Source organism: Lycorma delicatula, chromosome 3, assembly GCF_047948215.1.
Source record: "Lycorma delicatula isolate Av1 chromosome 3, ASM4794821v1, whole genome shotgun sequence".
Lineage (NCBI taxonomy): Eukaryota > Metazoa > Arthropoda > Insecta > Hemiptera > Fulgoridae > Lycorma > Lycorma delicatula.
In genome coordinates, this window is record NC_134457.1 from 105,592,842 (window position 1) to 105,610,872 (window position 18,031).

The 18,031-nt window shown below is 30.9% G+C and overlaps 1 long non-coding RNA gene across 1 annotated transcript in view; it reads left to right on the top strand.

Moving 5' to 3' along the window:
- LOC142321842 (uncharacterized) overlaps positions 1–10,337 on the top strand; it is a 78,435-nt gene extending 68,098 nt beyond the window's left edge. Inside the window, exon 4 of the long non-coding RNA XR_012755723.1 lies at positions 9,960–10,337. This is a non-coding gene — a long non-coding RNA (uncharacterized LOC142321842). The remainder of the gene's footprint in view (positions 1–9,959) is intronic.
- The last annotated feature ends 7,694 nt before the right edge of the window (positions 10,338–18,031 follow it).

The window sequence follows — 18,031 nt, forward strand, 5'->3', positions numbered from 1 at the left end:
TGTAAGAAGAAATGCTGGTGTGCCATGTGATAAGGCACTCATGAATTAATGTGTTTATTGGGTAATTATAATTAATACGGTACTGTGGTGAAAAAAAATCTTAGTTATAATCATAAGTTAATTTATATAAAATAGAGTAAACTAAAATAATAATAAAGGATAAAATTTAGTTTGTAAGAAACAGATAATTAGTAACATGAAATTTAAAAGGTGTTATTTTAAATTAACACAAAATAGAAAAAATGAAGTGCATCGAACCAATAAAATTTCTTATGATAATAAACTTTAAATTTTATAAAGTATGAGCTTACCATTATTGAGAATAGTTATATAATTTCTCATTAAAAGCCAATTTATTTTCTGCATAAAATGTTCATTAATTACAATTAATTAAGTTTTCATGTTATAAATGTACGGAAAATAAATAGCTAAATAAATTTAGCTATTCAAGTTACAAGTTAATTGCCCTTTGAACCAAAGCCAACTAATAATATTTTCAGGTTTCAAAAATTTTGATCGACATAACCAACACTAACAATTATTATATTTGAAACCTAACAGCTTTTCTCTCTTTACTAAAATCAATCTTACTTAATATCAGAAGTAATAACAAAACCCTTCAAAACTTTTGCGTGCAGATCTATAAATATTTTTTATAGATCCTAAGGATGGCTACTGTTTTTAAACCAAAATATTTCGTGTAGGGCTATATATTATAGTCATATGGATATTATCATAGTTAGTGTTATATATATATATATATATATATACATATATATTTCTCTTACTTGTTTCAGAAATTGATTGAGAAGATATTGGTTGTGTTTGATTCTGATCGGGTTTAGCTTTTATTTGAACAGAGTCGTAACAGCATACAAGAGGATCCTTCATATTTTCAAAACCGCAGTTAGCTGGTTTTTCTCCTCTTTTAATCATTTCTTTGGCTATTTGACAAAACCGTATATTCGTGCATATTCCTCTTCCGTTCAATCCACATCTTTCACCTAAAAAAAATAGACTTTTTTTATGGTTGGAGTTTACTGTTTGGTTATGGAAATAAGAAAAAAAAATATTTTAAACTTAAAATGGAACTATTTGCTTACCAGCATAATAAAATGTAGTATGAGAATGTCATATCTGATATTTGTGGAAAATACGACTATGATTTATTTTGCGTAAATACTATATGTAACGTGGTAGTACACAAAGTACGCCTGACTTTCTATTTTGAACGGTCGTGAGTAGTACGGACATAGGCGTATTAGCGCCAAAATCCAAGATGGTGGTGGTCGGCCATCTTGGAATCCAAGATGGTGGATGGTCGCCATCTTTTGTCGTCAGTAAGATGGCGGGGGGGTTGCCATCTTGTGACGTCAATTGCGCTACTAGCGCCAGTGTTGCCAATGTGGTTGGTAGTATTGATGATCAGCTGTAGTCCCAGTGTTGCCAACCTGATTGTTTGTATTGAATAAATTAAGTAATATTTCAAAGGTATTGTTGATAGGTTGTAGTGAAGTGTTTGGTGGTAGAGTAAATGAATAATATCTGAAGTGAAAAAAAATGTGGATCGGGTAGGTTACGAAACGACGACAGTTGGTTGTTTGTTGTAGTTGACTGACTCCTTCGACGGTTCGGCTACGGTGGATGAGTGTCGGAGTTAGTGAAGTGTGTACTATGTAAGTCGTTGATTTTTTTAATGACGTTGTTGGTGTCTGTAACCACCGCTGCAGACATGTTTTTATGTTTCTTGTGCAAGTTTATCATTACCCATCATCTGCGTTTGTTGTTCATATTATCCCAGTCTTGTAAAGTTAACAATAAACTCAGATTCGGCGCGGATGATACCGCGCAAAATCTGGTACGGTAAACATCCTGTGGCGCTCCGCTGACGCACGCACGCAAATACATGCGCAGACACCGCTTCCCGGAGCACGATCTACGACGAGAACCTCTCTCAATCGCGGTGACGCCTCCCGGTGCAATCGCCACAACGACCAGGAACATCCTCAGATCAGATTGGCAACACTGAACAGCTTGACAACACTGGTGTACTAGCGCCACCGACGTCACAAGATAGCAACCCCCCATCTTCTTACTGACGTGACAAGATGTTCGACCACCGCCATCTTAGATTTTGGCGCTACTACGCCTATTTCAGTACTACTGTCGTGTGATTAATTAAATCTAAACCAAATACTATTTAACATTAACATTTCTCGTTTCCCTCTCTATATTTTTGTTATTACTTGCAATTAATATTTAGTTAACAATAAATTCTTGGTAGTGAAAAGAATGTAATAGAGCTACACAAACGATTATAAAATTTTATAAACAAGAGACACGGTATTTTCGGGAAAAAAACTGCTGTTGATATTCTGATAAATTCCAGTTTATAAAACAGTACTTTTTTATATCTTTTCTATAAAATTATAATCTTATTAATTTTTTATTGCCCTACCGTAATTTTTTAATATCCATTATGTAAAGTATGATTTTCAGCGTTTAATACATTACTAATACAACGTTAATAAACCAAAAGAATTAAGAAGTAGAATATTTTATTAATATAATATGTCTACCGTTAAATATATCCAATTAGTATGAGATATCTAGTATCTAATACTCTACTTTGTGGTTAGTAAGGACTTAGCGTTCAGTATTCATTCCTATTAGAAAAACTGCAATTCGAAGTCTGATATAGCTAAAAAAATAAATAAATTTTCTTCACACATATATATATAGAAATTAAAAACAATCATCATAATTACAATTAACATAATTAGCATAATACAATTAACATAACTAAATGTTTGATAAAACATTAAAAAACTGAACATTACGGAACCTCATATTTCACTTTATAAAAAGTAACAATGTAAATAAAGTCAATTTTCGGAACTACCTATCGGACTTAATTCAAACTATTCTCTAAACACAGTAGTTTGTTCAAACAAGCTCTAAGTTTCTTTCTACTGGTCAGATGGAGAGTTTCAATAGCTTTGAACAGTTTCAGGACAAGGCGGATCATTTTACAAAAAATTGTGCGTAAATCAATCCAGTACTTTTTTAGTTTTTTACGGACCCACATAAAAACATTGCATTTTTTTATGAGCCTTTTATCTCGAATATATAGATTTAGTGTTATTTTAATTCTATGTTAGTTCAGTTTATTTTTGTAATTTTGCTGTATATATACACTTGCTTCTTTTATAATAAATATTTTCAACGACTTGTATAATAACTTTTCTGTAACTTTTAACAACTTTATAATTATTGAATTACAAAAACCTTGGATTTTCGTGTATGTTATAATCTTTACACACTATAAGAGCATTGAATGAGGCTGACTGAATGAAGTGCGGAGGCAGCTTATATAATGTAGATGGAGCCGAGTGAACTGCCAACTGAGCTGGGTGAATAGTACGGAGTTAAGTCTGAACAAGTGGCTCAAAAAAAGTTCTTCGAGGGATGTGTTCGATCATAATTATTAAAAAATCGATTTTTTTTTAACTTTTAAATTTTATTCTTGTTATTTTTCCACTAAATAAGAATAAATAACCAATCCCGGGGAAGTATAATAACACTGTTATCAACTTTTTTTTATTATAAAAGTGTTTTTTTTTTTTATGATGTGTGTGAAGTAAATACTTCTAAAAGAAAATTTCTTAAAACAAAATTTTCCTTAAAAAAGAAACGTATATTTAGTAATCGGTAAATAATTAGAAATAATTATTTTACACGTTTTATGATAGTTAATATGAACTCTATTTAAAATGTAAAGTGGCCTTGTCGCCTGAGTGAAGCAAAAAGAAATCAAACACGCTTCTCTCATCAAGAGTAGAGCTTGAAGGAAGTGATAAAAATACTCTATATTAACCTAAGAGATAGAAATATCTTATTACATATTACACGAGTACTGACTCTATGTACTTAAAATTCCAGGTAATATTGTTTATATATACAATTTATATGTAATTTAGATTAAACCAATAATCTCAGGATGAATAACGTTGATTGTTAAGATCATGCATGGAAAATTCTCCTTGGCAAAACGTTCAGGAATATATTGTTAATATAAAACAGTTAGTATGTAAACGAATGCTTAACTACCCATGCAATTTTTTTCTATAACATACAAACGTTCTTTTAATCTTTTTTAAAGGAAATATCATGTGAAGAGCTGAATTTACAGTATACACATTTCACAGTAGAGAGTTTAACATTTTTACAAACATAAAGATTGAACTTTTTCAGGTAATTAATTTTTAAATAAATTTTCTTTCTTTAAAAGATTATTCAAACTTCGGTAATTCTGTAATTCTGTTGCAGACAGATTTTAGAGTATTTCAATAGAAAATATTAAACATTTTAATATTAATTTATGTAAAACCATACACATATAGCTTACATATGACACAGCTTATACATATAGTTTGTAAAAAAATGTAAATTATAAAACGCAACAATAATAAAAAATAATACAATAACGATTATTTGTGAAATATGAGCACGTTTTCTAATGGCATTACAAACCTAATAATTTAATTTATAATAGGATTATTGCAGTCGATTTTAAGTGTTTTAATAAAAGAAGAAGAAAAAGAAAAGAGAATAGAAATTTATCGTTATTAGTTTTCTAAATTCATGAAGTCATGAAAATTTAGTCATGAAATCATGACTAAATTCATGAAGTACATAGTCTATAAAAGACAAATATTATTTTAGAACAGACAATAAATCATATATCATTACCTATAAATTTTTAATTTAATAATAAAGTATAATTTTGTGATAATTACTGTCAATTTTATTAAATTACCAAAATTATTTAATAAAAACCATACCACATGGTTTATAATTTAGAAAATTTTATACAATTTTACTAACCTTCGTATTGAAACTTCACATTTTGAGCGTAAATATTGGTCCAGTTTGTATAGTACAAGAGTAATGGGATAACATAACCTTTTAACACCATAGTTGCTAGTAACCAGTTTTCTGCAGGTTGCTAATGGTAACGTTCATTTAACCCTTCAAATTAAATACAGTAATCCCCTCCAACAATAAGGAATCTGATCTGCCTTGAGATACACAACAGGTTAATAATTTTATTTCATTTAAGTATGGGATAAACTCGTGTTTTAATACAGTGTTGAAGTTATATTTAACCAAGTAATTTTTTTTTGTTTTACGGTTTTTCCTTTAATTACATCTAACGTTAGAATTATTTATTAAATGAATAATATAATTCTACAGTTTATGGAAAATTGCATTATTTAGTTATTAATTAGTTCATTTATCTGTAGATTTTCTACATCGCTTAAAGTAATTGCATTATTTCCTTTATTGCGGTATATTATCCAGAAACTTAACAGTTTTGTAATTCGTATAATTTATAATTATCAGATAATTAAATAAAAGTTTTCTTCTAGGAAAGATCCTTTGATTATAAAAGATTTTCATGAAAAACATCACCGAAATATTTAATTAATTAATCAAGTTTTAAAATTAATTTTTAACTTGAAAATATGTAAATTTCTGCGTACTTTCGTTTTTCATGTGTCACGGTGTTCGTGTTTTTTTCAATAGATTTGTACTTGAAACATGAATAATTTCTACTGGATTCTGTAGCTCAAAATGTTTTTATGACCAGTTTAAATAATAACTCTTTACACAATGATAGGTCGTTTTCCAAGTATCATGTGAATAATTAATCTTACGTTATGTATTTTGAGCTTATTTAAATGTGATTCTCCCAGTTTTTAAAAGATATTTCTCGATGACTGTGTGAGAAATACTTGCATTATTATCCACGTCATAACATGGTTTACATGACTTCTCAGTTTTGTTTCATTTATTCTTATATTTCGATAAAGAATATTAATATTACTTCATGATGAAATAAGAAAAAAAACGCATGATTTCTTATCTTATTCCAAAACATCATACTACGGGAGGTCAGTTAAAGAATAAATATTTTTATAACAAAATATCTCTTCATAAATTGAAAAACAATAATCTTAAGATATTTTAAAAATCATAAATATAATTTATATCACTAGTTAGTTTTCTTTTTTATCTATTTCAGCGCCAATTTTTGAGTTCCACTAAATAATGTCGGTAATAATATAAATTTATAAAATACTACATTTTTTTTTTGTCTTCAGTCATTTGACTGGTTTGATGCAGCTCTCCAAGATTCCCTATCTAGTGCTAGTCGTTTCATTTCAGTATACCCTCTACATCCTACATCCCTAACAATTTCTTTTACATATTCCAAACGTGGCCTGCCTACACAATTTTTTCCTTCTACCTGTCCTTCCAATATCAAAGCGACTATTCCAGGATGCCTTAGCATGTGGCCTATAAGTCTGTCTCTTCTTTTAACTACATTTTTCCAAATGCTTCTTTCTTCATCTATTTGCCGCAATACCTCTTCATTTGTCACTTTATCCACCCATCTGATTTTAACATTCTCCTATAGCACCACATTTCAAAAGCTTCTAATCTTATCTTCTCAGATACTCCGATTGTCTAAGTTTCACTTCCATATAAAGCGACACTCACAAACATATACTTTCAAAAATCTTTTCCTGACATTTAAATTAATTTTTGATGTAAACAAATTATGTTTCTTACTGAAGGCTCGTTTAGCTTGTGCTATTCGGCATTTTATATCGCTACTGCTTCGTCCATCTTTAGTAATTCTACTTCCCAAATAACAAAATTCTTCTACCTCCATAATCTTTTCTCCTCCTATTTTCACATTCAGTGGTCCAACATTGTTATTTCTACTACATTTCATTACTTTTCTTTTCTTCTTGTTTATTTTCATGCGATAGTTCTTGCGTAGGACTTCATCTATGCCGTTCATTGTTTCTTCTAAATCCTTTTTATTCACGGCTAGAATTGCTATATCACCAAATCGTAGCATCTTTATCTTTTCACCTTGTACTGTTACTCCGAATCTAAATTGTTCTTTAACATCATTAACTGCTAGATCCATGTAAAGATTAAAAAGTAACGGAGATAGGGAACATCCTTGTCGGACTCCCTTTCTTATTACGGCTTCTTTCTTATGTTCTTCAATTATTACTGTTGCTGTTTGGTTCCTGTACATGTTAGCAAGTGTTCTTCTATCTCTGTATTTGAACCCTAACTTTTTTAAAATGCTGAACATTTTATTTCAGTCTACGTTATCGAATGCCTTTTCTAGGTCTACAAACGCCAAGTATGTTGGTTTGTTTTTTCTTTAATTCTTTAAATCTTCCTTCTACTATTAATCTGAGGCCTAAAATTGCTTCCCTTGTCCCTATACTTTTCCTGAAACCAAATTGGTCTTCTCCTAACACTTCTTCCACTCTCCTCTCAATTCTTCTGTATAATTCATATAGAATTCTAGTTAAGATTTTTGATGCATGACTAGTTAAACTAATTGTTCTGTATTCTTCACATTTATCTGCCCCTGCTTTCTTATTATCATGACTATAACACTTTTTTTGAAGTCTGACGGAAATTCCCCTTTTTCATAAATATTACACACCAGTTTGTATAATCTATCAATCGCTTCCTCACCTGCACTGCGCAGTAATTCTACAGGTATTCCGTCTATTCCAGGAGCCTTTCTGCCATTTAAATCTTTTAATGCTTTCTTAAATTCAGATCTCAGTATTGTTTCACCCATTTCATCCTCCTCAACTTCCTCTTCTTCCTCTATAACACCATTTTCTAATTAATTTCCTCCGTATAACTCTTCAATATATTCCGCCCATCTATCGACTTTACCTTTCGTATCATATATTGGTGTACCATCTTTGTTTAACACATTATTAGATTTTAATTTATGTACCCCAAAATTTTCCTTAACTTTCCTGTATGCTCCGTCTATTTTACCAATGTTCATTTCTCTTTCCACTTCTGAACACTTTTCTTTAATCCACTCTTCTTTCGCCAGTTTCGCATGTTTATAGCATTTCTTAATTGCCGATAGTTCCTTTTACTTTCTTCATCACTAGCATTCTTATATTTTCTACGTTCATCCATCAGCTGCAATATATCGTCTGAAACCCAAGGTTTTCTACTAGTTCTCTTTATTCCGCCTAAGTTTGCTTCTGCTGATTTAAGAATTTCCTTTTTAACATTCTCCCATTCTTCTTCTACATTTTCTACCTTATCTTTTTTACTCAGACCTCTTGCGATGTTCTCTTCAAAAATCTTCTTTACCTCCTCTTCCTCAAGCTTCTCTAAATTCCACCGATTCATCTGACACCTTTTCTTCAGGTTTTTAAACCCCAATCTACATTTCATAATCACCAAATTATGGTCGCTATCAATAGACATTGATAGCAGGGCAAGTTTTGCAGTCAACGAGTTGCTTTCTAAATCTTTGCTTAACCATGATATAATCTATCTGACACTTTGCAGTATCGCCTGGCTTTTTCCAAGTGTATATTCTTCTATTATGATTTTTAAATTGGGTGTTGGCAATTACTAAATTATACTTCGTGCAAAACTCTATAAGTCGGTCCCCTCTTTCATTCCTTTTGCCCAGCCCGTATTCACTCACTATATTCCCTTCCTTGCCTTTTCCAATGCTTGCATTCCAATCCCCAACTATTATTAAATTTTCATCTCCTTCTACGTGTTTATTGCTTCATAAATCTATTCGTATACACACTCTACCTCATCATCATCATGGGCGCTTGTAGGCATATAGACGTTAACAATCGTTGTCGGTTTAGGTTTTGATTTTATCCTTATTACAATGATTCTAAAAAAAATACTACACTCATCTGAATAAATATAACCTATGTAACACACCGCCGTAATGCTGTATTGTAATAACAAGGTCCCAAACAAACAAAAGCTACCATATAATCCGAATAAATTACTTTCCTCCTGAAAGGTTATATGAAAAAAAAAGACTATAAATATTTGTTAAAATGAAAGAGAAAACATTTTTTTTAATTTTAAGTTAATAACCATTTTTATGAATAATCTATTAAATAACAATATTTCATTGGTAAGTTGCAAAAAAATGTTCAAGGTAACATAAAAAAAAATACTTCAACACAATAAATAATCTGTTTAGCATCAAAGAGTAATTATCCATACTAGGTCCATGATTTAGCAAAGGTATTTATAAGGTTCAAGCAAGGAACGCAGCTAATTACGCGAGTACACAGGGCAATTTTAAATGATTGACTCAATTAGTAATTCTATATATCCTGAACAATACATTGTATCTGACTGATACGTAGAAGTTGTGAGAATAAGTACAAAAATTTTGAATAACATCGCTAGAACATAAGTAACGACCGCCAGAGTGCTTGGCCCGTCATTACATGTCGGTTGCGAGTAAGATGGCTACAGTTCAACACAAGGTTTTCTGTATTCTTGAGCATAGCAAATCACGTTCGGCAACTGCAGTCCATGATGCATTTCATCTCCGTTTTTACAGCGACTCACCAACAAGGAAGAGCATATGTCGTTGTTTCACCAATTTGAACAAACAGGGTGTCTCTGGAAAGTCAAAAACACGAGCCGACCACGTATGGCACAGGAGAACGTAAGAAGAATTGAAGGAGACTGTACGAAACCCAAGAAAGTCACCCGCAGAGCAAGCAGAAAACCCAATCAAATGTTTGGCGTGTTTTGAGGCGTCTATACTTTTCAAGCCATACCGCCTAAAGCTTTTACAGGCTCTTCGCAGAGATGACAAAGCCAAGCGTGTTGACTTATGTAATCAAATGCTCTAAAACATTGAGGATGACACTTTTCTTCCGCGTTTAATTTTTATCGATGAAGTAACCTTCCATCCCAGTAGAAAAATGCACAATGTTCGAATATGGGGTCTACAAAACCCAATGACATACTGGAACATGAAAAGGACTCCTCCAAGGTTAATGTGTTTTGCGCCCTAACGGACACAAATGTTTATGGATCATTCTTTTTTGCAGATAAGACGGTTACTGAGATAATCTATCAAGACATGCTGGAAGACTGGCTTTTCCGTCAACTAAACGCAGGTTCACAAGACATCATTTTTCAACAGGACGGAGCTTCGCCATATTGACACCTAGATGTTTGACGCTACCTGAATGAATTTCTACCTCAACGATGAATAGATAGAAGTCATCAGGAATGAAGATCTCGCTCTTCAGTTCTATCCTACAGGATCACATGATCTAACGTCATGTGATGTTTTCTTGTTGTTTGAAAGATGCAGTTACCGTAAGATATGCGTGTGGGACGAGTTCAGCTACCGGTTAAATGTGTGCCGTGCAGTCGCAGTGGGCCACATTGAACATTTATGAACTGTGAGTATTATATTATGAATTGTGAACCTTTAAACTCTATTGTGAATATTATGAGATGTAAGTCGCTTCACATTTTCCATTAATTCTTAATTTGGAATACAAAGTTACGAAATTAAGTATCATTTTGAATTTCTCTGTATATTAATATTTATTATTAATGTATTATTCTCAGCATTTCTTACTTGTAAAAAAATTATTACCCAAAGAGAATTTAAAATAAGTCGATTTTAAAATAAATCTCGATCGAGATTTTAGACAAATTATGAACTCAGCTCATAGTCTGACCATATATATTAAGTTCATGGAACATATATATGTTAATAAACATAAACACAAGTATAAACATCTGGTAAATCGTCCAATGCACACTGTCTTTCAAACGATGTAATTCACAGTTCAGTTTGAAAGGAGCATGACGGCCGCCAATTTTGTCTAGCAATTTAAACAACGGACTTCCTGAATCTCTCTGTACACGAAATTATCGTAAATATTAAAAAAAAAGATTATCTGTCGAAACCTATTTTAATATATGTTTATGAAAAAATAACAAATATAGGAATAGAAAAAAAAATATTTTTTATAAACAGAAAGTAACATAAAATATATATACCGAAAGGAAAAATATAAAAAAAAAGAAATGTATGAATAGAATCAAACTAATACCGTTTCAGTGCCGCAAGTCTCACTTAGACTGATAAAAGCTATTAAAAATGTACAAATATTAACTAACATTCTTTAAAACTTTTTTTACTTTTATCTGACGTGTACTTATTAACAATGGGTTCAAGTGATTAAGTTAAATAAAATCAATATCCGAAATAAACTTACTAGACAATATACACGTTGCATTATTTTTTCCACTTTTTACTGTACAATGTTTATTTCTCGATATATTTTTCAGTGATTTTAATTGAATTACGCGATTTGAATTAAGCGATTAACAGAAGTTTCAATTATATCAGGATTAGGAATTGCAGTCGAAGGAGATCCAATAAGGAAGTGTCCGGGAGTCAGTGGTTGTGGATTCCTCAAATCAGAATATACAAAATATGGTGGGCGTGAGTATAAGATAGATTCAATTTGTGTGAGTGCAGAAGGTAATTCCTCGAAATTAAGAACAGTTTTTCCTATGACATGACGAAGATTATCAGTAACACTTTAAACAGGTTTCGCATAATCCGCCGAAGGGTGGGGATGAAGGAAGAATAAATGAACAACCTATTTCTTGCGAAGTAGTAAAGATCTGAATATGGTGTTGGAATTCCTTTGAACGAAAATTCGAGAATAATTCATATAAAAAATTATTTGCCGCCGCCTTGTAGTTTCTTTCGTTTTCAGAAAACATTTGTTTTGGAATACCCCTATATGAAATAAATCATTCAGAGTGCTGATGAAAGCTTTCGCAGTTAAATCCGAAACTAATCCTTGACGTATATAACCTTGGTTGGAAGGCATCCAAATAAACATATACAAGTCCTTGAAGTGGTTTTTCATCTCTGCCCGACATGACGAATTACCAATGGGATACCATAGTCGACAGCAGAAACAGGAAAAGATTTAGAAGGATCACTCGAACAGAAGGCAATTGATCTTTTAGTACTGAAGCGAAAAAAATTTAAAAACCTTTCAATAATGGATGGTATCTTCCCATTGATTATCCAATATTTTTCAAATAAATAATTGTGTACTAATTGATTACCTCCGTGTTAAAGAGTAAATGTTTGCTTTCGATTATTAATTTCGTTCTTGATCCTTGAGGTCAAGACCCTTGAGTCCTTGATCTAATGGGCAATCCCATCAGAGGATGCGGTAACATCCACAACCGTGCCCCGACCCATGCCATCGAAGGTGAGCGAGAACCCAGTATTATGCAGCACAAGGCCGGCTGCAATAAACATAGCAGAGAGTATGAAGCCTCTTGGGGTAGATCTCATACCCATACAAATTAGCATTCCTTAAAACCCCCAAAAAATTAACTTTTAACTCAAAAAAATTTACTTTTTTTATTTGGTTTTGTTGTACTTCAGAGAGCATCAGTAAAGCCACGTATTTGAAAAAGCGATAGTAATAATATTCTTCTTAATTGAATTTTAATTAATATATTAACTAAACTTAATTCATTGTATAGATCTCTCCATTCCGACAATAAACTATCCGATAAGATGTCATCCCAATAACATTTAATTTGTCACAATAGTTGCATGAAGTGTTTACATAAGAATACTATCGGTCAAACCAAACCTAAAGGATCGTAAATACCAACAATAATAGATAGAACATTTCGTTTAATTAATATGTTATCTTTCTGTTTGACAAGTTTCTTAACATTACCGTAAAAACAGTATAATTATAATTTAGAACATATACTGTCCATATCTTTTCCTAAGAAAAGGTGGCTGCCCAGGAATCTTTTCAGATGGAGGTTAAATCCCACAAGCTGAAAGTGTATGGCATTTTATTATTCATCTAGATCGTCGTCTAACATGGAAGGTTCACATTAAAGAAAAAAGGAAACAGCTTCATACCAAATTAAAAGACTTTACTATTTTCTAGTCAGGAAATCGCAACTACTCCTATCTAACGGGCTATTTTCCAGACGTGATTCTAAAACCGGTTTGAACATATGGAATCCAACACTGGGGTACGGCGAGTACCATCAATATAGAGATTCTTCAGTGTTTACGGAATAAATTTGCGAAATGCATTACACAGATTCATTTGGGACAATGAAATTCACGACTACATATAGTTACCATGTGTCGAGAGGAAGTTGATTGATTTGCAAAAAGTACAAACTAAGACTTAACGACCACTTAAACTATCTAGCTGTTAAGCTCGTAGACATTGGCGAAGATGTAAGGCGATTAAAGCGGATATATATATTGGATCTAGGAACTATTAGCGATACTCAGGATGAGGCCTCTCTCAAAGTATTTAAGTTTGTGAACATTTATGTTTATAATTTTATATGTTCCTATATTACAATTATTCATTATATGTTGTGGTATTATTCTTGAAACTGGACATTATAATGAGTTAGTTCGTTTCTAGCTGGACTTTATTATTGCTTATGCTACTTTTGATTTACGGCTGATGTCTAGAATGTATTTTATCAAGATTTTCAAGGGAAACCTCTTTATAACTTGATTATTGTCAGGAAATTTTCTAGTGGTTTCTAACTTAAAAACACCAATTGTAAATATAACTTAAAATACAAATTAATGATTTAACATTTTTATTAATAAGGTTTTATGAATTATTTTGAATATATAATCACGTACGGCTTTTATACGGATTTGAATACTAGATCGTGGATAGCGGTGTTCTTTGGTAGTTGGGTTTCAATTAACCACACATTTAGGAATGGTCGAAGTGAGACGGTACAAGACTGCTCATTTTCAGAAAATAAACTGAAAATCTAATGAAATAATATGAGTGTGACTAATAATAATTTTTTTTTTCTTTTTTGACTTACGCATTTGGATCCTTCGTACAATGAGCTGCTGATAATACACATCTTTCGCTTATTAGTGAACATCCACAGACCCAATCTACGTTGTTCTTTGTTCCATATCCAACTAAACCCTTTAATTAATCATAGAAATAACATTTCAAATAATTTTTAATTATTTGACGGATATTTGTAATTAAAATATAATGATTAATCTCTAAATGAAAATTATATGAAAATCAAAGTTTATCTAACTATCCGTTCTTTCGGAAATTACTTTTGAACAGTTTATACATTTTTAATGAATGTGTCCAAAAGATTTGGTTTTGCGTTTTCTTAAAAGTTATGCCTGTAACATTCGGTAAGACAACGTGCAATACAGTGTTCACAAATTCATAATATTTTCGTTTATGTTGTTCGACAGATGTAAATTATTTTTCCGGTTATTATTATTCAGCATTTGACTGAATCATGTACACCGATCATGATTATATCAATATATCTAAAAGAATATAATGTACGAGGATATTATAATTAAAGAAAAAATTGAATACTGAAATAAAAATTTTAATGACTGATTTCTCTATATTACTAATGAATTTAGGTATTTTTAAAAAACAAAATGGGGATCCTGAGTAATATGTTGAACTACCACGTTGAAAACCTAATGGTTACAGAATAATTTGAATATCTCTGAAAATTAGTATCCGGCAAATTGATGGAGATATAAATCAGGTACTTGATTTAATATGCCATTAATTGATTCCTGACTTCGATAATTGATTGAGTTGCCTTCGATGATTGTTCGAGTTGCCTTCGTTAATTTTTGATTAGCTTGCCTTCGATGATTGACGATAATCGATTGGGTTTACTTCGATGATTGATCGAATTGCCTTCGATAATTGATTTGGTTTCCTTTGCGGATTGGTCGAAATACCTTCGATAATTTTTAATTAGCTTGCCTTCGATGATTGGGCGTGTGGCCCTCGATAATTGATTGGGTCCTCCAATGACTGGTCGACTGGCCTTTCATAACTGATTAGGTCGACTTTGATGATTGGTAGAGAAGCCTTCCATAATACACTGGGTTTAGTTTTGTAGGCATGAAGTAAATGGTTGATTATGTACGTCTAAGTAATGCTTGTCTCATCTTTTATTTTATTTACTAGAATTTTATTCATTTTACTTCCCGTATAACAGATCCTAATTAATACTGTATTTTTTTTATCATCATAAAAAACTTAACGTTTATTTGTTACATTTTTCGAGACAGTAAACGGAAAAATAAATTAATAGAATTTTAATAAATAAATAAAAAACAAAGGAATAAATTTTATTTTCTGTAATAAGATAAAATTTTAAACTCTATGAAAATTTTAATTTTTAAATTTAACCTTATGACTGAAAAATCTTAAGAAATTTTATATTTATTGTTGCACATTTTAGGAGAAATCTCAGTGTAACAATTCCTTTAACCTTTTATGATATTTGATATGATATTCATTTAGCGTCAAAAATATAAATGTATATATGACACCAAACACAATTTATATGAAACTTCAGAGAGAGAGAAAGAGCCTTGACCGGCCAGTACAGGCGTAAAAATTAACTAAAACCGAGTATTTATTGAAAAACCAATATTTTTAGCCACAAAAGTTAATAATAAATGAATGAAAATATAACTTATTACAATATGATTAATAGAGCCCTAATTTTAAATTATGAAAATACACAGCAAACGAAATTAATAGTATCGTAATAGTCATAAATAAACACATAATTTTTTTTTTCAAAAGCATTTTCATAATTATAAGATTGTTTTTAAAAGTAAAAATAAAAACATTAAGTTGATGAATGAATAATAATTCTGTTTTGCTACAACAATATGTTCCTTAACTACTAACAGGATGAAACTGTAACAGAATTCTTCATTTCACTTCAATGAGAGAAACTGATTAACAAATTTGTTTGAACTTTAAATATTTTAAATTGTTTTTTTTTTTTTATTAAGATCCTTTTAGAATAAACAAACCTTTACTAAAGTTCATAAAAGTGCAAACAAAAAAAAAGGAATTACAGTTAATTATATAAAGTACCTTTCTTAACAAATTGCATTCTGTCACCAGAATACTTTCTACTCAAATATTAATATTAATATCCTGTACAATAGTTTTGCTTAATGAATGAGCTAAACATAAAAACAACAAAAAATGTGTAAATAATTTATCTATTTATTATGACTCTGACATGACCTTGTCTCCTACACCCAATAAAATAACTATATAAATATTTGAAAGTAGTTGAAAACATTACTTAGCTTCTATAAAAAAAAATTAAAGGGAAGCATACAACCGTACATCTAGCTAACAGAACATCCATATTGTTGGCCGCCATTAGAATCTAGTTTTAATTGGATCATGTTCCTCTTTAAAATGATTACATCACCATTTGCCTCGTTTGAAATTTTTGAGTAGATCATTATCCTTCCACCACCAAACAATAATTAAAAAGAGTAAAAAATATGTTGACTGAAGTAACCCCTCGGAACAAGGAAGAATCCGGCAAACCGCACTTAGTTATTTCTATTATAAAAAAATTTAAAGGGGGGCGTAAATTACTTTTCAGTCACCCGATGTATATATATTTCTTCTGTCCGTGTCCATGTGTATGTGATTGAACTCCTCCTAAACGGCTGGACTGATTGTGATGAAATTTTTTGTGTCTGATTAAGTTGATTCAGACTGGTTACGATTCACGATTTGATCCGATAGAAAATGTTTTTTGTAATTAATTAATTTATTTGTGTGTTGTTCATTTTGGGATGGTTAAGATTCACAATTGGATCTGATAAGCAGCGCTGCGAACGCGTTTATAATTGCGCCCTTATTGAGAGTATTATATTATATTATTACTTATTGAAATAACGTTTTAAAGTGTAATTAAAAAAAATACATTGTGCAAATCTGTAAGGTGCAGTATTGAAGTGAGTATTTTACATGATTTTTCAAGAATTTTAATGATTTATACACGTGCATTCAATAACAATCAAATTAACCTACAAATTTAAATTGTCAGTTCTCATTTGATTCTATGCAACTTATGAAGTATTGAACGTCTCTTCGAAAATAAAAATGTAAGTTTGTAAAATAAATCATAACATTTATAAAATTAAAATATAAGTTACTTATAATAATTATAGTTGTAAGAAATTGAAGTTATAATTTTTGTAGCTGATAATTTTATAAAAAATTAACAAAAATTATTTTTAATTTACAATTATCTAAAATATGGTAAAATAGATGATAAAATAAAGAATGAGAAAAATTTCTACTAAAATTTTAACTACGTTGCTTTTTTTACAGTGCTTTAATTTGTTTATTAATTGGTTAATTAAGATATCGCATGGTTAAGAAACTTCAAAATTATTAAATAAAAAAGGAGGTGTGTTTTAGAATGATCTTAAGTGAAAATTAGCAGTAATGTGGATGAAAATTTATTAATTTTACGACGTACATGACATGCACAAATAGTCCATAACCGTCGGCTAAATAAAACGGTGGAAGATCAATTGACGGACAATGTAAATTTAAGAGACCAGGTTGAAAACACACGTGCAAATGAAAGTCGATATCACAATGAACTCTTCGAGCTAATGCATTGTGACAAAGAGAGGCATGTCAACGAGTCAAAGACGGACACAAAGCATATAGTCGACAGCGCGTGCAAGAACGTCGCGTATTGACACGTCCATCACTTCACAGCCATGCGTTCGAATATGAGCCGGAAATAGACTATTCGTCACATGCACTAATTGTCATCGGTAATACGGATAAAGAATTGTTGCTTGAATTGAAATGGCATTCAAAAAGCCCTTTCAATTCACACAAAATTATACATAATATTAGTTTCGATTAATTAATTGTTCTGGAAACAGGTGCATAAAATAAAAATTAACTTTTTTCCTTAATTCATTATGAATCCAAATTCAATTAAACGTTTTTTTTATAAATCGTTCGATGTGTATTTTATGAAAATCGTTGAAAACAGTTCCAAAATTGAAAAAAACAAACAAAAAGTAAACAAACTAACCTGGAACCCATTGTTATAAGTCTCCTTATACGGTAATCGGGCAAATGGAAGGCTATTTTTTTTTTTTTTTTTTTTAAGAGGTGGAGGAACCCCACTACCAACTAAACCTCTACCCCTGGCTACCCCAGGAAGTCTGGAATTTTATTTGAAATAAAATAAGGAAATGTTTATT